At 52.3% G+C, this 8,151-nt stretch overlaps 1 protein-coding gene and 1 long non-coding RNA gene across 3 annotated transcripts in view; one reads left to right on the top strand and one right to left on the bottom strand.

The window, feature by feature from the left end:
• The window catches only part of LOC144505650 (uncharacterized), a 32,636-nt gene extending 25,970 nt beyond the window's left edge, over nt 1-6,666 (bottom strand). The window contains exon 1 of the long non-coding RNA XR_013499830.1: nt 6,568-6,666. This is a non-coding gene — a long non-coding RNA (uncharacterized LOC144505650). The remainder of the gene's footprint in view (nt 1-6,567) is intronic.
• Nucleotides 6,268-8,151, top strand: part of ndst1b (N-deacetylase/N-sulfotransferase (heparan glucosaminyl) 1b) — a 259,765-nt gene continuing 257,881 nt past the window's right edge. The window contains exons 1-2 of one of the 2 annotated variants that reach the window (XM_078231784.1): nt 6,292-6,445; nt 6,575-6,676. The gene's annotated coding sequence lies outside the window, so the exon portion shown is untranslated. Of the gene's footprint in view, nt 6,446-6,574; nt 6,677-8,151 lie in introns of both variants that reach the window. The other variant, XM_078231781.1, reaches the window with a different exon arrangement.

Raw genomic sequence — 8,151 nt, forward strand, 5'->3', positions numbered from 1 at the left:
GCTCATTAAATAGGGTTATCAAGTGAAACAGTCGCATAATGATTCTTTCTATTCATTCTTTGGATGTGAACATCACGGGCAAGGCTGGCATTTATTTTCCATCTGTAATTGTCCTTGAGAAAGTGGCAGTGAGCAGGAAAACCCACTGTGCTTTTTTCCGTACCAGTTTGACATAGACATAGAAACATAGAAGATAGGAGCAGGAGGAGGCCATTCGGCCCTTCGAACCTGCTCCACCATTCATCACGATCATGGCTGATCGTCCAACTCAATAGCCTCATCCTGCTTTCTCCCCATAACCTTTGATCCCATTCACCCCAAGTGCTATATCCAGCCGCCTCTTGAATACATTCAATGTTTTGGCATCAACTACTTCCCGTGGTATTGAATTCCACAGGCTCACCGCTCTTTGGGTGAAGAAATGTCGTCTCATTTCCGTCCTAAACGGTCTACCCTGAATCCTCAGACTGTGGCCCCTGGTTCCGGACTCTCCCACCATCGGGAACATCCTCCCTGCATCTACCCTGTCTAGTCCTGTTAGAATTTTATAAGTTCTATGGGATTCCCCCTCATTCATCTGAACTCCAATTGAGTAGTTTGCTCGGTCATTTCAGAGGCAACCACATGGGCCTGGAGTCATGAGTAGGCCAGACCAGGTAAAGATGGCAGATTTCCTCCCCTGATACATGATGGTTTTCTTTTTTAACAATCCAGTCATTTCATGCTCACTATGACTCAGAAATTTCATTCCAGATTTGAGTCCAGACTCCAGATTTCAGTCCAGGTTAACTGAGTTTGGCTTTGCCCAACTGTCATTCACATGATATGAACTCATGTCTCCAGAGTATTAGTGGCAGCCTTTGGATTACTCGACCTGGAACATTATCTTCATATGGTATAGGACCCTTGCAGTGAAGCTATCTCTCTGCTGACTTATTTCTGGTGGTTGAACCCACATCCTTCAGGCTAAGTCTGGCCGTGTTCGCAATCAGGCCCAACCTTTTGGGCTCAGAAGAACACAAGAAATTTGAGTAAGAGTAGACCACTCGGCCCATCGAGCCTACTGCACCATTCAATACCATCATGGCTGATCTTGGGCTTCAATTCCACTTTCTCACCCACTCCCCATATCTCTTGATTCCACGAGAGACCAAAAATCTGTCTATCCCAGCATTAAATATATTTATGATGTGGAGATGCCGGCGTTGGACTGGGGTGGGCACAGTAAGAAGTCTCACAACACCAGGTTAAAGTTCAACAGGTTTATTTGGAATCACTAGCTTCCGGAGCACTGCCCCTTCATCAGGTGAGTGGAGGGTAGTTCACAAACATGGCATATATAGCAAGATGATTACAGATTGGAATATGGCAAATGGTGAAGACTCACATTCCAATCATTCTTCACATTCCAATCTGTAATTATCTTGCTATACATGCCGTGTTTGTGAACCTACCACCTCTCACCTGATGAAGGAGCAGCGCTCCAAAAGCTCGTGATCTCAAATAAACTTGTTGGACTTTAAACTGGTGTTGTGAGACTTCTTAAATCTATTCAACGATGGAGCATCGACTACCCCTCTGGGGTACAGAATTCCAAAAATTCATAACTCTTTGACTGGAGCAATTTCTCCTCATCTCAGTCTGTAACGATCTGCTCCTTATCCAGAGACTGTGCCCTCGTGTTTTAGATTCCCCGAGCAACTGAAATAATTTCTCAGTCTCACCCTCTCAATCCCCTTCAGAATCTTTAATGTTTCAATGAGGTCACCTCTCATTCTTTTAAACTCCAGAGAATTTCGAACTCACAGGACAACCTTCTCACACCAGGGACTAATCTAGTGAACCTCCGCTGTGCCACTTCCAATGCAGGTATATCCTTTCTTAAATGTGGAGTCCACATTAGGGGCGGCACGGTGGGTGAACAGGGAGAATGTGCAGAGTTATGAGGAGAAAGTGTGGAAGTAACATCAGGTAAATTCCTCCTTTGGGCGGCACGGTGGCACAGTGGTTCGTACTGTTTGCCTCACAGCAAGAGGGATCCGGGTTCGAATCTGGCGTTGGGTGACTGTCTGTGTGGAGTTTGTGCATTCTCTCTGTGTCTGTGTGGCTTTCCTCTGGGTGCTCTGGTTTCCTCTCACAGTCCAAAGATGTGGGGTTAGGTGGATTGGCCATGATAATTGCCCCTTAGTGTCCAAAGATGTGCAGGTTAGCTGGATTGGTCACGCTAAATTGCCCTTTAGTGTCCAAAGATGTGCGGGTTAGGTGGATTGGCCATGCTAAATTGCCCCTTAGTGTCCAAAGATGTGCAGGTTAGGTGGATTGGTCATGCTAAATTGCCCTTTAGTGTCCAAAGATGTGCGCGTTAGGTGGATTGGCCATACTAAATTGCCCCTTAGTGTCCAAAGATGTGCAGGTTAGCTGGATTGGTCACGCTAAATTGCCCTTTAGTGTCCAAAGATGTGCGGGTTAGGTGGATTGGCCATGCTAAATTGCCCCTTAGTGTCCAAAGATGTGCAGGTTAGGTGGATTGGTCATGCTAAATTGCCCTTTAGTGTCCAAAGATGTGCGCGTTAGGTGGATTGGCCATACTAAATTGCCCCTTAGTGTCCAAAGATGTGTAGGTTAGGGTGGATTGGCCATGCTAAATTGCCCTTTAGTGTCCAAAGATGTGCGCGTTAGGTGGATTGGCCATACTAAATTGCCCCTTAGTGTCCAAAGATGTGTAGGTTAGGTGGATTGGCCATGCTAAATTGCCCCTTAGTGTCCAAAGATGTGTAGGTTAGGGTGGATTGGCCATGCTAAATTGCCCTTTAGTGTCCAAAGATGTGCGCGTTAGGTGGATTGGCCATACTAAATTGCCCCTCAGTGTCCAAAGATGTGTAGGTTAGGTGGATTGGCCATGCTAAATTGCTTCTTAGTGTCCAAAGATGTGTAGGTTAGGTGGATTGGCCATGCTAAATTGCCTCTTACTGTTTAAAGATGTGCTGGTTAGATGGATTAGCTGTGGCAAATGTGTGGCGTTATGGGGAAAGGGTGGGGCAGAGTGTCGAGGTAAGACACTCTGTCAGAGGGTTGGTGCAGACTCAATGGGCCGAATGGTCTCTTCTGGACTGCAGGGATTCTGTGAAGACTGCATACACCTCTCCTCCAGATGTATAACTATGTCAAGACTTCTTCATTTCTGTACTCCAATCCCCCTGCAATAAAGGCCAACATTCCATTTGCTTGCTGCACCTGCATGCCAACCTCCTGCGTTTCTTGTCTGAGCATGCCCAAGTCTCTGCGAACTTCAAATCCTTCACAGCTTTCGAACTTTACCATCGATGTGGTCCAATTAAACTGGGAAACGGCCCTCGGTAGGAATGAAACAGATTTCACTCCTGTTCTGGGAGGGAAGTTGAGCAGAGTTGCCTGTTTTTGCTGTTACTGTTTACTTTAGGGGTGGAAAGACTGCCAGATCGAAGGACTTTCAAGTAAGGGAGAACGACTTCTAAACTTGTGCACATGCCAACGATATTTTTACTGCTGATACCCAATCCCTCCATTCAATATGTGGTGGATTTCATTTCGGAAAAATATCTGTTTAAACAATTAACGAGAGCAAACCATACTCCCCACTGCTCAATAGCATGTGCAGTGATGAATTTGATTTGATTTCAATTACACTGTCCCCGAGGAGCTGTGTACTTCAGGCTGATGATTCTACCAAATGTTCAAGTATTAGTTGGAATGAAGTTAAAAACCAATGATTTAGAATGTCACAGGGCAGGTTACCGTCAGATTGTGGACACAAACCCAACAGGTGGCACAGTGGTTGGCACTGCGGCCTCACAGCGCCAGGGACCCGAGTTCACTTCCGGCGTTGGGTCACTGCCTGAGTGGGGTTTGCACGTTCTCCCCATGTCTGTGTGGGTTTCCTCCGGGCGCTCCAGTTTCCTCCCACACTCCAAATATGTGTGAGTTAGGTGGATTGGCCATGCTAAATTAATCCTAGTATCAGGGGGATTAACAGGGTAAATATGAGGGGTTGCAGGAATCGGGCCTGGGTGGGATTGTGGTCGGTGCAGACTTGATGGGCCGAATGGCCTCCGTCTGCACTGTCGGGGTTCTAGGTTGGTTAATTGTCCTTTATTGAAGGAAACTTGCCATCACGATGACCTGCTCGAGGTCATGATATGACTCCAGCCCTATCTCAATATGGCTGACTCTCCACTGCAATTTAAAATGGCCTCACAAACAGTTCAGTTGCTAAAAATCTGCCACCAGCAGATCAAAGGTAGCCCAGCACCATCTCCTCACGGCAATTAGGAATGGACAAATTGTGTTGGATTTGCCAACAACTCCCACATCCTGGGAATGAAGTTAAAGAGTTTTTGTCGAGGTTCATTCCGAGCACGGGGGCGCAGTGGTTAGCACTGCTGCCTCACAGCACCAGGGACCCTGTTCGATTCCAGCCTTGGGTCACTGTCTGTGTGGAGTCTGCACGTTCTCCCTGTGTCTGTGTGGGTTTCCTCCGGGTGCTCCGGTTTCCTCCCACAGTCCAAAGATGTGCAGCTTAGGTGGATTGGCCATGCTAACTTGACCCTTAGTGTCAGGGGGACTAGTTACGATAAATACATGGGGTTATGGGAATAGGGTCTGGGTGGGATTCTGGTCAGTGCAGACTCGATGGGCCGAATGGCCTCCTTCTGCACTGCAGGGATTCTATGGTACATTCTATGGAGCAGCTCGTGACTGTTGAACTCCACGGGCTGTTCCTGGGCACACACACCAAGATGAATGTCAACTGCGGCCGGATGGCCATCAACATGGTGGAAGAGGGTCTCTGGAATGCCCGAAACATTCTGGTCTCTCAGTGCAAAGAGTTATCAATGATCAGGAGCTGCACCTTTTACACCCCCCTCCCGTCCGCCCCCCCGCTGGGTATGTTTGAGCATGGGAGGAGGCATGTAGAATAGGGTGAGTTCCCACCCACCTACCACCCACCCGCCAACCACCCACCAGCCTACTGTCCACCTGTCCACCCATCAACCACCCACCCCACCACGTTCCGAGCTCACCATAATATGGGGGCAGGATGGCTGGATGCCGACATCAGCAGCCCATCCACCATAATTAAATTGATAATCAAGGGCCAATCAGGTTTGTACCGGGGTGATAGGCTGCCCGCATCATAAAATATTTGGCGTGGGCAATCAGGTGGGAGTGGGCAACCCGAGGTTTCAATGAAGTTCTTCAAAAGGGTGTGAAGGAAGGAAGGCTGGAACTTTGGGGGCTTTCCTTTGCCGATTGGGATGCGATTTGCCCCCCTAAGATAGAACCCTCCCCTTTCTTCCGCCCTACACACACCCTCAAACCCACCAGCCCCACCCTCGTGCCCCGGCTCCTGTCTCTGGCACCTATGGGTCTTCTTTCCTCCTCTCCTCGCTGTTCCAACAGTGCCCACCAATGGACCGCGGTGGCTGATGGAGCTGCGGCCAATTAGGTTAGCAGACAGCTCCCAGCGAGGGCCTCAAGTCGCACTTGAAGAACAGGGTGAATTCCCACCCACCTACCACTCACCCGTCTACTGTCCATCTGCCATCCTGCTCACCTGTTCACAAGCTACTGTGAAAATCCCCTAAGTTGCCACACTCCGGTGCCTATTCGGGTACGTTGAGGGAGAATTTAGCATGGCCAATGCACCTAACGAGCAAGTCTTTCAGACTGTGGGAGGAAACCAGAGCACCCGGAGGGAACCCACGCAGACACAGGGAGAACGTGCAGACTCCACACGGTGACCCAAGCCGGGATTCGAAGCCGGGTCCCTGAGCGTGGCTGACCACCCGTGCCACCCTCCAGCTCCAGCTCGACTTTGAAAGAGGGTCTGACATGAAAGTGAAAGATGCCCAATTTTTCCTCAGCGGAGCTCCCTCCCGATTAAACCAAAGCGGGGCGGTGCGGGGGGGGGGGGGTGGTGGTGGTGGCGGGGGGGGGGGGGGGGCGGGCGGGGGGGCGGTAGTTGTCACCTTTAGTACTGAGCTGTGGTGTCTTGTTCAACCATTCTGAAACCCATCCTGGTGTTTCATCTCCAGGGAAAGTACAAATTAAAAAAAAATTAAGCCAATATTTTCCAGCAAAAAAAAATTATTTCCGTTAACAAATAATCAGGAGGACCATTTTAAAAAAAATCGAATTGGTGATGAAACAGTTAAGTCCGAAACGTCTGTCATGTCTGCAAGATGCCCTCTAGTGAGTGTTGTGGTTAAGCTGCCTGCCTTTCCCTTTGTGCAAAAGAGCAAGGCCCTTCTCGAGTTTTCCCTCAGAGTTAGTGCGAGAGAGAGAAGGAGAGACCGAGAGAAAGAGAGAGAGAGAGAGAGAGAGACGGAGCAGAGGATGAGAAACCTCAGGATTTAACGAAACCCAGAGTGACTGTGACCGGCAAGGATTAACGGCAGCGGGGGAGGTAGGTGGCCGCCTCCATGCATTGATTTTGGGTGATGAATGACTTGGTCTATGTGTGTGTTGGTGTGTGTGTTGGTGTGTGTGTGTGTTTTGTACAGGCCTGAATGGTCTCTCATTGCTTACCCCCAAGGAGAGCAGTCAAACGGACATGAGGAATAACGCAGGATCTGGATGGCTCAACGGAAAGTGGGAACAAGGAATAGAACAGGAGATTGAAGCGGCAAGCGAGGCGGTGAGAGGGAAGAGAGTGATCCTGGCCGTGGGGGGGGGGGGGGGGGGGGTGCTGGTGGGGGGAGGAAGCGTGGGTGGGGGGGAGGGGGGGGGGGTGCTGCAGAGTGCAGTATTCAACAACCAGTTAGATTCTGTACAGCTGAATCTGGCTGGCGATGCTTCTTCCAGCAAGATTTAGACACACAGCGAGCGCTGTGTAGAGCAGCCAGTCAGACCCACTGACAAGTAGTTTTAAACCCAAAACTGTCATTTTGAAGTATGGGAAACTGGAATTGGTAAAACTCAAATAATTGAAGAGAAATCCATCCCCTCCCCTCACCCCCCCTCCTCTCACCCCCCCTCCTCTCACCCCCCTCCTCTCACCCCCCTCCTCTCACCCCCCCTCCTCTCCCCCCCCTCCTCTCACCCCCCTCCTCTCACCCCCCCTCCTCTCACCCCCCCTCCTCTCACCCCCTCTCCTCACCCCTTCCCCCTCCTCTCACCCCCTCCCCTCACCACCTCACCTCCCTCACCCCCTCCCCTCACCCCCTCACCCCTCCCCCCCCCTCCCCCTCCCCTCACCCCCTCTACCCCCTCTCCTCACCCCCTCCCCCTCCTCTCACCCCCCTCCCCTCACCCCCTTCCCCCCTCTCCTCACCCCCTCCCCCTCCCTCACCCCCTCCCCCTCCCCTCACCCCTCCCCCTCCCCTCACCCCTCCCCCTCCCCTCACCCCTCCTCCTCCCTCACCCCCTCCCCCTCTCCTCACCCCCTCCCCCTCCTCTCACCCCCCTCCCCCCCTCACCCCCTCCCCCCCTCACCCCTCTCCTCACCCCCTCCCCCCTCACCCCTCCTCCCTCCCCTCCCCCCTCCCCTCACCCCCTTGCCCCCTCTCCTCACCCCCTCCCCCTCCTCTCACCACCCTTCCCTCACCCCTCCCCTCACCCCCTCCTCCCTCCCCTTCCCCCCTCACCTCACCCCCTCCTCCCTTCCCTCACCCCCTCCTCCCTCCCCTCACCCCCTCCTCCCTCCCCTCACCCCCTCCCCCTCCCCTCACCCCTCCCCTCACCCCCTCCCCTCCCCTCACCCCCTCCTCCCTCCCTTCACCCCTCCCCCTCCCCTCACCCCTCCCATCAACCCCTCTCCTCTCATCCCCTCCTCCCTCCCCTCACCCCCTCCCCCCTCCTCTCACCCCTCCCCTCACCCCCTCCCCCCTTCCCTCATACCCTCCCCCTCCCCTCACCCCCTCCCCCTTCCCTCACACCCTCCCCCCTCACCCCCCCTCACCCCCTCACTCACCCTCCCCCCCCCCCCGCCCCCCAACGCTCTGCAACCTCGCTCGCTCCCCCTCTACCCCAACATCCCTCAGGAACTACCTGTTAAGGTGAACTGGATACAACAGGGAAATACCGGCTGGAAGTGAAAGCTATAATTGCAGCAAATAGCCAGCGTCAGCTGCAAGGACAGAAACAGTTACTGCTTCATGTGGAGAACCATGG

Source organism: Mustelus asterias, chromosome 16 (genome assembly GCF_964213995.1).
Source record: "Mustelus asterias chromosome 16, sMusAst1.hap1.1, whole genome shotgun sequence".
Taxonomy (NCBI): domain Eukaryota; kingdom Metazoa; phylum Chordata; class Chondrichthyes; order Carcharhiniformes; family Triakidae; genus Mustelus; species Mustelus asterias.